Source organism: Vigna unguiculata, unplaced genomic scaffold (genome assembly GCF_037176805.1).
Source record: "Vigna unguiculata cultivar grain cowpea cultivar isolate G323 ecotype 2 unplaced genomic scaffold, ASM3717680v1 ptg000282l, whole genome shotgun sequence".
NCBI lineage: Eukaryota > Viridiplantae > Streptophyta > Magnoliopsida > Fabales > Fabaceae > Vigna > Vigna unguiculata.
The window spans coordinates 22,501-37,680 of NW_028196917.1; the positions used below are offsets into that span (position 1 = coordinate 22,501).

Consider the following 15,180-nt stretch of genomic DNA (forward strand, 5'->3'; position numbering starts at 1 on the left):
CACACTAGGCTACCCTTCTCCGAAAGCTCCGCGGGACCACCTACCACTAGTCTTCGGCCGGAGGGGTTTATTGCACAAAAACGCCGGGACGCAGGCTCCCGAAGAGGGAAGCCCAACGAATGTCAGATGCAAAGCCCCGCACCTCATTAAGATCATATTGGCATACTCTCCCAAAAAAAAAAGAGCAGACCCCATTGAAGACGAGAGTGAGGTACAACAAGGCCATTTCTGTCCACCGCCCTTCTCACGGAGCCGTACGTGGACGTTACCGTTCATACAGCTCCCAGCCGGCAAGCAGTTAGCCTCCCTCTACAAGAAAGAATGGAAGTATGGATGAATCGACATCAAATAAAATAAATAGAGGAATTAGGTTTTTCTTTTCAGCAATAACATGATAAGAGCATCCCTTTCACAAAAACCTACGGGTCCTCCCCCTTATCCTGCCTGCCACTTCAGCACCTTGTGATCTTCTCAAAGATCATTACGAGCCCTCTCCTAGAATGTTTTTGTAGATTCCGAGAATTCCACGGTGGATCAGGATGAGTATGTCCTGGATTCATTCTCATCCTGGAGCTTCTGCTCTCCTCCGGGGAGGGGTTTTGATAGATAGAGAGGTGAGTCGAGGGTAGCCCCCCGCTTGACCGATTTCTCGGAACGGAATCAGAGGAGGTTTGAGCTCGACCCGCTAACGAGCCCCTGAGAAAGCCTTGGTAAAGTCAAGCGCGTTAGCTCTTTTAAGTGAAGGCGCGCATCCTCTTGCTGGGAGAGGGGCTAATGCCACTCGCCCTAATGAATAAATAAACAGGAGAGGGGTGAAGCTTGCTTACTTGTTAGAGTAAGGAGCTTAGGCTTTCGAAAGCTCAATCCCTTGCTTGTTGTTTTCGAGCCGGAGCTCGCTGGGTAGTGAAGTGGTCCGTGAAGGTTAAATCACACTTGTGTTAAGCAAGCCGAGTAGTCAGACTTAAGATTTAAGCAGCTGTTGGAGAGAAGACACCAGTCAGACCTGCAAGCACCGGGTAGTACGCAGCGGCAGTTTTCAATCATACAATGTGTACTCGTAGTCTGACTTTTAGCGGTAGTCAGCTGTCCTCGTTCTCCTCTTTTCATTGCCCTATTGAGTTGAGTAAGGGTCGGTGTTTGCAAAAATGTCGAGCCGACGGGGTCAGGTACCAGTAGTGACAATGGCAAAGGGGGGGAGCTGGACACTGCTGAACCGGAAGAGATTGCTCAGGATGAGTGTCTGGGTAACAAAGCCGAGAAGGGTGTAGTCAAGGTGCGAGTTTAACGAGCGAGGAGAGTGATTTGGCCCATAGAAGCGAGGATCTGGAAGAGAGGGTTGATACTGGGTCAACTATGGCAGTGACTGAGGGGGACTTGTTCTGTGATAAACAAATGACTCCAAACAAGAACCTCAGGGCAGCCAATCCTAAGAAAAGAGGTGAACCTGAAGCAGTAAGAGTAAGCGTGGTGCTATGACCTTTTTCGAATCGAATGATTCAGCGCTCTCAGAAAGCGGATCAAAGGCTTCCTATTCAACGGATTCGGATTATTCTACTTTAGATGCTTCCTCGGCCGCGCAGTACGTACTTCTGTTTGGAGAGTCTGTTCCTTACTTAGCTAGGACTTGGAGTGACTAGAGTAGCCCCTCTGTATCCGAGCCTTTTTGTTTATGCACCTGAAACGGCTTCCGATTTTACTTACTTATAGTAAAGTAAAGTGGATCGACCCCGTTCAGTAGAATTCCGAAGAAAGAAGGCTAGGCTTCTTGAACCAGAGCTAATTCGATCTTCCCCTTTCGACAATGTGTTTGAATAGCAAGCAAAAGTACCACGACCGAACAATTCAATTCGGTTAACAAACTACTTCTAGAATGAACTACATCCATCAACCGGCATACCTTTCTTCTCGTAACTACGATCTGTCTTCGTTCGGTGTTGATATGATCTTTCTATCAAGAGAAGATCGGGAATTGCCGCTAGGCTTTTCTTTTAGCTCTCACTCATCCCGGGCGATTCTGATTCTTATTGGCCACTAAGGAGTAGTTGTTTTGACCAAGAGAACGAGCTAGACAGAAAAGGTACCACCGAAAGAAGGTCGACCTCACCCCCTTTGGTAAACCGAAGCAGAGAAAGAGGAAGAAGCAAAGCTAGGCCATTCGATTAGGGATGTTCTCACCTGTGCGTACTATCTTGAAGAAGGAATATAAAAAAGAACCTGATTCTTTTTCGCATCTCCCAAGTTCGAATGCTTTTTTGCTGTTAAAAGAAATCGAATACCATTCGTGACCCAATTCAAAAACGGAGTGACTGAAGACCTCCTCCCCCTTTCCCGCCTATCCCTCCCGCAAGAGAGGACTCGTTCTGGCTTTAAAGAGCCTCTTTTTTAGCAGTCTCGCCCATAAGATGAAGATTGACCATCTCTTCTTCCAAGCTTCTTTCTGCTTCTTCTCGGCGTAACGAAAGAACTAGATGAGGAGAGGCCTCCGGTTTCAAATCCCTACCCTACGCCTTACGAGGGCGCCCTAGCCAGATTCACTCCCAAGGGTCAATCAAGCCTTTGAAACTAGTTCAAATAGTCGTCACAGTCTTCGTTCCTGCTTTCAACGAGACTTTCTTAGCTGCATCAGCTTGTAAAACTCTCTCTCCTTCACCAGGAAAGGGAGAGCGGACAAAGTACCAGACGATTTGGGTTGGGTAAGAAGAGCGTACGATAAGAGTAAGCAGACGATGTCGATAGAAGACGATTCGTGGGATCTTCCTAAAAGTAAAATAAAGATAAAAATGAGCTAAGCTAAAGAAGGTATGCCCAGCCCATGAAATTCGATGTCGAATGAGTACGATTTCGAGCATAAAGAGAGAAGAAAAAGGAACTATTTAGCAAGAATCTAGGTTTAGCAAGATAGCTGCCAGAAAGACTGAGCTTAGGTGCATAGCGCTTAAATAAGTGGTTGAAGAGTAGCTTTCCATCCCGACAATGACTACTGACTTTCCATTTTTGGGATTTCACTTCACTTAAAAGACTGGACTTCCAGCAGCAATGAGAGCAAAGGCAAGGAATTGATGCGCCTCGAAGAATGGGGCAAGGCCAATTTCCAGACAATGGCAAGTGCTTGAGAAGGAGCTGTGAAAGAAGGGGCTGCTAGAGAATAGGGAGCTCTTGAAGAAGAAGGGATTGCGGGGTGAACGGCATTCTGTTGTACTACTAACACTAGCTGTACTAGAGTAGTTTAGTAGCGCCTTTTGAATCAAAATCAAATAGGCGAACCCTTTCCGAATCCGAAAGGCGAACAGCCCGCATTGCAAGCAAATAGATAGCCCCCGCCCGTTTGAGTCGTTGCGAGCCGGAAAGCGTACCGGCAGTTTGAGTCACGAAAGGGCCGCTTGCTTAATCTTTATTTTCTTATTTATATATATATATATACAAACAAAGAAGAAATTTTTTTATCCAATTGTTCATTCCTGGGAAGAGGAAGAAGCAGATAGAGCAAAGGCCTCCTCTTTCCGTCCACTCTTCCCGAAGTGAGCGAATTGCATGTAGAGATCCGTAGGGGCTTATAGTTTAATCGGTTGAAACGTACCGCTCATAACGGTAATATTGTAGGTTCGAGCCCTACTAAGCCTACCACCCCCTTCTCTTCACCCGATACAAGAAGGCAGTCGAAGTCCCCTCCACTCTTCATTTTATGGGAAGACATCGCGTTCCTAGTCGATTTCCCTCATTGCACTGTCCCCTTAATGCTACGAAGTGAAGCAGGCATAGAGACCAACCAAACCATAGGGTATCTATCCTGTGATCTTTCATCAACCCCGGCTCGGTATCGGTAGTCTCAGTCTTTCCCTGCCTGCCCTGGTATGAGTTGAGAGTTTAAGAGGGAGTCTTATTCTACTCTAGGCTCACTCCACCCCCTGTCTTGTCTTATTTCAGGACTCGATTGTTAAGAAATCCCTGACTCTGTCTTTGGGCTAAAGCCTATAGTTCTCTCCTCACTAACGGAAGTATCTTAGTAAGTAGCATCAGCTCTTCCGGGGGGAAAGCCTAAGTCAGGAGTTTTAGCGGGCTATCCACAAGCATTAGTTCTCCCCCTGACCCGCCTCCCAACCTCAAGATCATCAGCGGACGACGCCTTCTTCCGAAAGTCCTCCCTCTTTGCCCCAGCGAAAGATACTTAAAAAGATCCGTATCTGATTCCTCGGGTCTTGCTGCGTCAGCTACCGTAGATAGGAATAAAGCTTAGTAGTAGGAAGCAAATAAAAGAAAGTATGCCCTACATGTCAACAGGGTGGAAGTTCAAAGCATCGAAGATGAGTACATGGAAGCACCAATGAAGAAAGTCCAGAGTGCAGATATAACCTTCTCGACAGAAGACATCTTGCTGGACAGGAAGAAGCATACATAAGCGGCCTCTTTTTCTCACCGAAGGGACTATACCAACCAAACCAAAAACCGGAAGAGGGATGCGCCATTAACAGCTTCAATACTGCCTTACGCATAATTTGATCATCGGCAGGGCGAGTTGATGGGCTACCATGACAGTAAAGAGCTCACATTTCAAGGGAAGATCGCCTCTGGATTCAGGATCAGACTTCGGAGCTTGTGCTCTACTAACGGAAGTAACCATACTAAGGGGTTTTCCAGGAGGAAGGGACCAGGCCCCACCTATACCTTGAGAGTGGGCAACGAGATGGCCTACTAGGTCCTACCCAAACCATGATTCGAATTTGGAATAGAGAAGGTCGGTTTATCTATATGCGGAATCGGCCTTCAATCCATAACTTTTCTAGTTGAGTTGACTACATTCCCACCCTTCTGCAGTCATCATTGACGAATTAGCATCAACGGGGTTTATTCAGTTTTACGACTCCGCATCCGCTCGTGACGGACTCGGGTCGAGGAACTCACTCAAAAGACTGACTTCGAATTCAAATTTTTAGTTTTAACTGTTTTTCTAAGGCCACTTAAAAAGAAGAGATTTTGCCCTGATCATTAGTCAAATCAAAGGGAAGTATAGGACTCTTGATTCGAAGTTACAGCCGTACCATAAGTATCTAGAATCCGTGGTATCCCGATTCGAAGATGTTGAGTTCCACTACCTACAACGAGATCAAAACTGTTTTTAAGATGCTTTAGCTACTCTAGCCTCTATGGTGGATATGCCGTCGGACGCTGATTTGCAACCCTTGCCTTGATAGTGCAAAAGAGAGAAAGACCAACTTTCTCTCTTTTATGGATCTAACGGCATAAGAAGGTTTTCCGTGGTACTCAAACATAAGAGCAATCAGGCAATACCTGACGAATACTACACCCATAGATAGGGTAGCACTCAGAAAGATAGCTGCCCGAGGGAAGGAAGTTTGATTTGATAAGAGGCACCACAGCGGAATCTACCTGAAGTGTGGAGATAAAAAGGCTTATGACGGAAATCCATAGTGGGGGCCTAGATGAATGGCCATGGATGAAGACTGTGCTCAGTTTGTTAGGAGGTATTACAAGTGTCAAGTCAAGTTCATGCCAATCCTATACAAAGTAGTATTAATAAAGAGGATAATCATGCAGTAGCTGGAATAAATCTAGATGAAGTTGCTGTTATAGCACATCTAAAACGTTTTGAATGCTAAAAAACGAAGATAAGACTGCCGTTAATAAGGTTTGAAATTGAAATGAGTTTCATGTCAGTAGGCACACCTCAGCTACAGTTGTTGATGGAAACAAGGGTTTACATTGAGCAAATCGGAATAGCGTGGAATTCCTTCATCATCATTTAGGCTTTTCTTGGTTTGTATTGATGACATTCTTTCTTAAATACAAAAAGGTAACTTAACTTCAAGTAACTGCTATGAGAGCCGAATCCCTTTAATTCGATTCATTAGGTTGGGAATAGTCCTTACTTTACTGAAAGCATAGACTGAATTAGGAATATCCCAGGTATTCTTGCAAACAGCGTATTAAAATGAAAGGAAGATGCCCCATCGATAGCTATCTGTATGGAAGGAAGAGAGAGAGCCTTGGATTGCTTTGGATGCTCTAATAGTCTACGATGGGAGAATAGAAATAGTGAAGGGTGAAGAGGATAGGATCGGTAACGATGAACATTCAATTTCTCTTTTGAGATACTCAAAGGTGCTGATGAAAGAAGAGTTTATGGAAGCATGAAAGAGTTTGCAGTCCAGCTAACGATTGAAGCACAGATATCTTTGCGTAAAGGAATTCGCCTTCTTCAATCAATCGACATACTTACCTTTTTACCTGTGATCCATGAGTCCCATTGTATCAATACGGGTGGTTCAATCAAAGAGTCATAAGTGGTCATCGCTTGGAAATAGAAAGAGTCATGGTATTGCCTACTCATGTTACTGATCATTATACGAACTTCAGCCTTTTCAAGGGGATCAGCTCATATCTTTTAAGAATTTATTCTTTCCCTCGGGAACGAAGGCTATAAGAGAATCAGTTGCTTATATAGGAAAGGAAGTAAAGATGAGCTCTCTTATGACCCTAAGGGCTAACTGAACTCACTTGAAAGAGGGAGACAAAGATGTGAACATGAAGTTCAGAAGTTCCCCAGACGTGGGTATGGACTAGGGACGGAGATTCTTTGAAAGAAGACCCCTTTCTTAAGCATATAGCTAGCATTCCTTCAGAACCAGTTCTTCGTGCAATAGGGTTCGTTCCTCACACAAGAATGCCTCCATTTGAGAATAAGCTGCTTCAACAAGTATCCATTGGTTTACTAGTAAGCATCCAGCGCCATTAGAGATCCTCTATGTACATCTAAGGGCTCCTTGCTCATGTTTTCAACATAGATCCTACTTCCGGGTATAAGAAAGAACCAAGACCTTCCTTTTAGTAAAAGATGGGTTTGCTTTTGCTTCGGTTAGAGCAAAACCTTCAGCCCAGCTCCCCGGTTCGAGGACGGGTCAGTGCAAAGCACTTTGTTGATGATTGCAGGCGTCATGTTAAGGCTTTAGTAAAAGGAGCATTGTTTACAGATTAGAATGATTCTAGAACTGCGAAAGCGGACACCCTTCTAAATAGACTTAGGTTGGATAGTTACTTTAGAGTGGAGGCTGAGGTAATAGTTTGAAGGCTAATTACATTTGCTGTGGAACCTGTCGAGGCTGGTCAAGATCAATAGGCCAAGTTACTTTGAAAGCATTCCAATTTGAGTTCCCTTTGTAAGCCCTGCTCTCGGAAAGTTCCCTGCCGAGCAATCCTCTCTTTACCTGCTACTGTGCTAAGGATTCCCTTCTAACAGCAAATAGGCCAGATCAAGCGCTCGAAAGCTAGTAATGAATTAGCTCAGGTAAACAGAAAGAATCAAAAGAAGAAGAGGAGATAGTATCCCAGGAAAGAGGATATAGAAAAAGAAAGGTATCCCCATTGAAGAAGCTGGTAGTTTTTCGGGTGGATTGCTTTTCATAGCTATCTATCATACCCTTGGATTGCTACTTTTCTTCTCTCTGTATAAAGTCAGAGGGATCGTTTCGCTGTAATGCTTGCTTTTCTTTTTAGCTACTCCCATACAATACAATTCCTTTGAATTGTTCACTCTATGCGGTATGGCTACAAAGCGAAGAAGTCGGAATTCATCGCCTGTGGGAGCTTGCAGGCTCTCCTTTCTTTGACGCATAAAGACTTTTGTTAAGATAGGAGATTAGGAGTTAGCTAGAGAAAGACGAGAATCAGCTTAACGTAGACTCTTCCTCTTTTGCAGCCTATTTGTACTTTGTTTGAATTGCCCTGTGAAGCATCTGGAGTTGGAGGGGTTCACCTTGATGGGGTTCCATTTCGTAGAGCTCAATCCCATCTTATAAGTCGAGTGACTCCAGTGATGTTTAGCCGCGATAGATATGTAGCTCGGGGCCTTCTTGCAGGTCTTATCGTACCACTTGCTCTCAATCCTGTAATGCCCTTGTTATAGAAGCCTTTTCATTTCAAGTGCGGGCTATTCCCATTGGCTTGAAAGCCTTTTAGTACCCTAACGATAAGCTAAGACCAAACTGATGTGACCCACGCACACCCCTGAGTCTTAGGCCCTTTCATTAGAAAGAAAGCCTGTAGGGGAAAGGCCCAGCCCACAAAAGCTCAGTTTCAATTGAGTCTAAGTGGAATACACTACGCCATATAGTTCGGGATAAGAAAGCGTCTGACCTGCGTTAGGAGGAAAGAGTTGTTCAAGAAGAAAGCTGTACATGAAGGTACGGTATCTGCAGTTGGTTTTTATAGAAGTGGCGGTCTTGAATAAGCAAGCGGTGCAATTTCTGTTACAAAAAGAGCTCTTGAGTAAATAGAAGCTCTGGTCCTATCCTGTTGATGACGAATAAGAGTTTTTGCTATAGCCTTTCTGTGCTGATACCAACTAGTATCATATAGTTGAGTGAAAGCTATATATGCCTTGCATTCCGGAAGTTCTCGCTTACCGAGCCACGCGAATACAGACCGGTGCTTGTACGTCTGCCCATTCCAGGATCGATAGAGTCTACGAACGGAGTGAACCAAGTCAAAGAATTGTTTTCGAGACCAAGAGTGAGTCGTAGATAGAAAGACCTCTCCTATCCGCTGCTCATGGACGGGACTCTGGGAAAAGAAAAGGGTTCTTAGATACCTTCTTCAGTTCTGTAGAGAAATGAAGTCCTTCTTTACTTGAGCACTGGTTAGTCCGCTGGCAGGCTTTCTTTTGGAACTAAAGCATAATATGACTTGCTTCATTTCTTTCTTCCTCGTCCCTTAGGCAAGGGCAGGAAGCCCTATTTAAAATGGGATAGATATATGGAGTGTTGTACTATCACCTGGACTAAAGTTCTCCTATTTACTTTGCTGATTAAGCAAGCACTTTCTCTTTTTTTTCACTTGATAATGTTTACCCCACCTACTTACTTTTCAAGCCAGGAAGAGGACTAGTCTCTTAGTTAGCCAGTAAAGGTGTCAAACGAGAACGAGCAAGGGATAGGTAAAGGTTCAAGAGAATAAAGGAAAGGTTCAAGTTTTCTCGTAAAGCACTATTGCTATCATTCCTTCCTTACAACCAAGCGTAGACCTTTTTTAGCAAAAGTGGATAGGACTAAAGAATAGCAGCAAATCTCTCAGGTGGAAACCCAGCCGAGTTTAGAAGGAGAAGCACCCCTTTATTTCAATAAGGAGTGTGAAGGAGCCGAAAAAGGCTGCTATTAAAACGTTGAGAGTTATAGGAAGGTTTCCATACTGGACTCCTATGGTTTCACCCTGTATACAAATAGCACTAGACTACTCATACTCATCTGAATCATAACTCTTAGTAACCCAAAAGACTGATTATAACAGTCAAGAACTTCACACCGACCATTCTTATGTATTTCAATACTACCCCAGTGACAGTGAAACGCTCCCTACTCATAAAAGAATGAATTTTAGGTATACTAAAATGATGTTAATATTTTTATTCATTCCTTTCAATAGTTACTATTGTCATATAAAGGAATGAGAATTTCATTCCAATTACAGATTCTTCGCAATCGATGCTAATGATAGAATCAACGTCTCTCCACTCAGAAATAACACCTGTGTATTCTCTTAACAGGCTACTAGCATTATACCCTAAATCCATCATTCCTACTATAGCACAATTTACTATCATTGTGAAATTGTTTATGTTTAAAATAAAGCTCCAAGCATAAATTCATCAAATATAAAGATTTTATTATAAGACTTTTTTCTAATATTTGCCGGTAGACGAATTGTAATCTTCAAATAGTGGGGTTAAGTGGTAATCACCGCATCGAAGAGTCATTTTATATTTAGAGTATCTTCATACGGGATTTGATCCTTTTTGAAATAAGACGACAACATATATATATCCCTTAGACTGGTAGTAATCAAAATTAAGATCTATTTAATCATTAATCAAACAATCCATAGTAAGAAAACTATTAGTAGAATAAGATCTTTTTTATTCATATAATTGTAAATACACCCCGTGTTTAGAAACAGACTAGCTTGACTCACTCAACAATCATGGAATCCGGATCCGGAAGTGACTGAACTCCCTTTTGAGCTAACTGCATCGGTTATGTCGACAACAACATATATATTCTCTAGCAAAAGAAAGCACTGACCTAGACTAGATCTCTTCTACCGCATCAAGAGGAAATCCCGATCCCGCATTTGATAAAGTTTAGCTATGCCCACAGCTCTTTCAAAGTCAAGCAGTCTTTTCAAGAATAAAGTCACAGTCACACCGCTAATAGGCGGAAGAAGAGATTCCCAGCTATTGACTCTAATAAGACTCATAGCCGTACCGCAGAAAGAAGGTCAACCTGACCCCAGGTAATCACAGCTTTCTTCCCCTCAGGTCAAAGAGTAAGAACTCGCTTTCGAGCTAACCTTACATGGAGCTACCTGCCAACAAGAGTTCTCATTCACGGCTAACTAAGCATTCGTTCGGAGTTGACAAGGGAGAGGGTTTCCTATATTATGTTGTGATGGATAGGCTGGCTGCACTCCCTTTGAGGTAAGAACAGTTCCTTTTGATTCAATTGCAAGAAAAGAACCCATTTTAGAGTTTTATACGGCCCAACAGTATATTTATACATCTTCCTAAAAATAAATAGACTATCCTAATAAAGAGATGACAGAAGCATCACTCTGTCTGTTGGATGCCCTTCTTCCTGGCAAGATCAGATAAAGAATTGCCTTTGGCTAGGAAAGCACAGTCAGACTAGTGCCACGCCCAAAGCACAAAGACTGCTTATTCCCGCTAAAACAGAAAAGAGACAGGACCTCTTATGCCGAGTCATAAAGTCAAGTGCTAACGTGCAGCTCCCATTCCTCCACCAAGAGAAAGCCTAAGAGAAGACCATGCTACCAGTCCTAGCTGGCACCGAAGCCAAGGGAAAGAAAGCATTTCAAGAAGAGACAACCAGTACGCCTACTTAGCAATTCCTCGTAAATAAAGATGCCGAAAGTCAGACAATAGATAGAGAGTCTCAGATCATAAGTAGTTCTTTGAAATAGAAAATAGGGACCTTTTTCACCGAGGTCTGGTTTTGATTCCTTAGAGGCATTCCAACATGTAGCCCATTATCCGACCTTTCCTTTCGCCAAGACTGTTAGAAAGGATGTAAAAAAGGAAGAGGTAGAAACCGAGGGATAGTGAGTTGTTGGGAGGTTCCCCTGGGTGATCCATTCAATTAGTTGCAAAAACTGGTCTAGATAGAAAGTGAAAAATCCCCCACTTCTAGAGATGGATACGACCAACCAAGGCACTTCGTTCTAAAGACAACAGATGCTGCCGCTGCGAGACAAAAAAGTGGCTCCTCGGAATAGCAAGCCAGGTGTGATAGTGTTTTCCGATCGTCGTGCGGAACTGCGGAAAGCCTAGTTCACTTAAAATAACTGACTCCACTCGGCTGAGAGATGCCCATCGATCACTCGAAGCTCCACCAACAACTCGCGGCTCAGCCTGTGATTCAGTAGATCGAGCTCACTACGCCCTACGACAACAGCACGGATAGCTTAGCTTACTTGCCAGTCTCCAAGGGGTTGAACTACACTGTTCCAATAGCTTTGACTCCCTAACATTGATTTGATTCCCGGGTTAGAATCTTGTCCACGACCATCCCTGACTCTTTCTCCCCTTCTAAATAAGGCTATTCTAGTTCAGGCAAGCTATTGACTCCATTCCTGATAACCCATATACCCCCCGGTGTATACAATGATGATTATAAAATCCAAGTCTTTCAAGGCAAGCACTAGCCACTGTAATCGAATCCTCCTAATCCCTAAAATAGGCCGCCTTCTTGTAGGGATTTTGTCACTTTTGGTGTGCCCCGCCCGCGTGGACCTCTTGCATTGCTCCGGGTATAACCAGGACTAGTTTGCTTTCAAGTCGTCGAAAGATTGAGAAAGCAGCTAATTCAATTGCATTCGGAAATAGCGTGCAACAACCGTCAAATAAATAACAAGCACCACGTCGAAGGTCTTATTAGCTTCCTTGCTACGAGACTACTAAACCGGTATTTCTTGCTTTTTGCTATCAATTTGACCGTGAAATTCAATTAACAAGATTCCGGCATTCCTACTTCTTCTAATTAATATCGTCATAAAAGTAGTTCGAATGCGTCACTATGCTTTCTTCATGAGCCTCCGAATAAGGCTACCAAGCAAAAGGAAGAAGTTCGACCTTAGACGAGCCGGAGCGAAGGAGGGATTGTAACACAGCTTGCTTCGAGAAAAAAGTCAAACCTCTTCCTCATTGCACTGCTCAGCTGCCTTGGTATCCGTGTTAGGAAGTCAAAAACACTCCTTGCCGCTGCCAAACATGTATGTTGAAGTCTCGGAAACATGTTTAACTCATTGACATTTATCGGAGAATCGACAGTTCGTCTCGGGTAATCCTAGATCAATCATAGAGCTGGGGCCTTCCCTAAGCCAGAAGATACCTTCTCCTATTGATTAACTTCCTTAAAACCTTTCTCCAGCAGTCGATTCTTCTATAATTGGATTTTCAGTCTTGGAAGTGGTGAAGCGAGGGTTTTTACTTTTCTCTTGGCTAGCTAGCAGGGAGAGAACTGGAAGAGGGTAACCCGCGTTCTTCCTTTACCGAAGCTCCTTCCCCAAGAGCCAACCATGGCATTCTATGCATCTTCAGCTAGCTTTCCCCCTCCGCCTACTATCTAGCTGCAATCCTTCCCTTACCTTAACCCTAATCATGCTTAAGACATGGAATTGAATGCTTCTTTTCTATTTACTAAAGGGAAAAGAAGGAGGAGGGATTTTATGGCAAAGCAAGACTGATTAGCTCGCCTAAGGGTCGTAGCGGAAGAATTCCTCATCTGCGAGCTATTGGGGATCTATTCTCAGGAAGGAAGGAATGAAAGGACTGGGCTGCCACCCGAAAGGACTGACTTAATTTCATGCTTTCAAGGATAGGTCATTTGACTCTCTTTCAAGAATTCTCCTCTTCCCTCCCCCTGAACTAGTGGAATACGCTAGTCGACGGAGGAAGGCTAGCTATGATATCAGGCTCTGACCAAAGATCCTCAACGAATCCGCGGCAGTTCTGCTTTGATAAATCAGACAACATTTCGTTGCTGCTATCAAATACCTGATACATGGAGACCATAAAGGGATCCCTTCACAGAAGGACGTAAGTCGTTCCATGAGAGAGACTCCCTTCAGGGCGCAATCGGAGCTCAATTTCAAGCAAATTGGCTTCCAAATACTTAAAGATAAGACACCAGAACTCACCTCAATGGGCGGATGTTTCACCGTCCATGGGGGGGCACCTTCGTAACCAAAGAATCCTTCACAGGAGTAAGGTTAGAAACAAAATGTCCGTGGCTGTCCAGCAAGGATGCTTGGGATAGCAATAACCCATCCCACCCTAAAACTGGATAAGCCGCTTCTACCAGTGTCTTGCCTTAAGGACACAGAATCAGACAATCCTGTGCTGGGGAGGTTAACCCCCACACCATCTGGGCCTGAAACCCAGACGATGCCAAGCCATACTAGCCTGATCCTGGGGCTATCTATTCGAAAGAGCTAGAACTTGAAGGAAGACCTCCTTCCCATAATGAGAGTTGAAAGGGGATCTGATCCACCCAACATGTAAAGAAGGCATGAACAATAGATAGGGCATATAGGGAATGGAATCAACAATCGAATAAGTGATGACTTGACTGATCTTGATGTACTCTTTTTCCAGCCTTAGCCTTGCTAGCACGCCCAAACACAGACCAAGACCGGTCAAAGTCTACCTTCACATGTCTACCCAGGGCATATAGGGGCGGGGTTTACTTAGAAATAGGAGAAGACTAAATAAGATGGGAGTTAGCCGAGTGCTAAATCGACCAATTTCATCGGTTTGAATCGGTCAACACTTCCACCATTTGCTTTATAGATGATTTTACGCACCGGATACTTTTATAAGAGTAGGAGCTCAACCAGGAGTAATAGCGGGTATGGGCAAAAATCCACCTCTTATGGTCGGGGGCGGGGACGGGCGTAAGAGAAAGCTGGTAATCGAATAAGTAGTGAGTAGTAAGGCTGACGGTGAGTAAAACGAACATGGGGGCTATGGAGCTTGTTGAACCAGTGAATGTTTCGGTCCGGCCTTCCAGTTACGAAGCGGATTGTGTTACACCCTTCTGTTCATCTCATCCCAGTTGTAGTTGATCCAATCGATCCAGAACCTGCGGTAGTTTAACTAGTGAAAGCAAGGCCGGGAAAGAGGAAAGCAATTCCCTTCTTTCGGTAAATAAATTCTTTGAACTTATCTTCTGTGAACTGCAATTCTGCTTTTCACTTTGTCTACCATCGGCGGAGGGCATCCCTTCTCAGCTTCCCTTGTTTTGTCTGTCATCGTATTTTACTTTCTCGATATGAGTCGGGTGACTTCGTACCATTGAATAGTATAACATAACTCTTACCAAGACTTCTTTCCTTTCTTACTTTCTGTGGGGAAAGTTAACTAATTGAATTCTCTATCTCCTCTAGCAATAGAATTCAATTAGTCTTTCTCTTCCGCATTGCTACTTATGGCTAGCACAGGAAATTTCACTCACTGTATTACCTAGCTGATTGCACATTAGTAAAGGTATTTATCCTGCCTTCATGCCTTTGCTTTGAAAGTCTTTCTGTTCCTGATTGAACTCCTTCATGCCATTGATTGATGACTTCGTATCTTGTGAAATATTCCATAAAGTTTATAGAGACTGAAAGCTGCCTAAACTGGATCAATAGAATAGAAGACAGGTAAGGACGAATGCGAGAGAATGAGACTCGTAGGTAGTATTTGTTACTTGCACCGGTCGTTACACCGACGCCAAATTCAGGCCGACATGGAGCCATGCGCATGATTCCAAGAGTCACTAGAGGCGAAACTTAGTAAGAATAACCAGTAATGTCACGAATGGATGAAGCAAGCACTTTTAGATGGTATCGATCAGAGCCAATCAAGCCTTTTCCCTGATTATCGTCACTGAAATCCCACTAGCCGAAATCGAATCCGTAAAGTAAGAGATAAGCCAGAGATCCAGATCATTAGAATACGTCACCGGTCCGAGATGGGCCTTCTCGCGAAAAAGAGTAGGTTATCCCTATCACTAGGAGTAGTAGCGCTAGCGGCGCAGAAGGATAAATAAATAAAGTAGCTAAGCGCTAAGAAGCTATCTAGATAGTGAGTTTCCAGCTGAGGGAAATTTGCTT

General features: G+C 43.8%; 1 pseudogene; it reads right to left on the minus strand.

Annotated features, from left to right (window-relative positions):
- LOC146874527 (uncharacterized) overlaps positions 1-12 on the minus strand; it is a 3,062-nt pseudogene extending 3,050 nt beyond the window's left edge.
- Between the last annotated feature and the right edge of the window lie 15,168 nt (positions 13-15,180).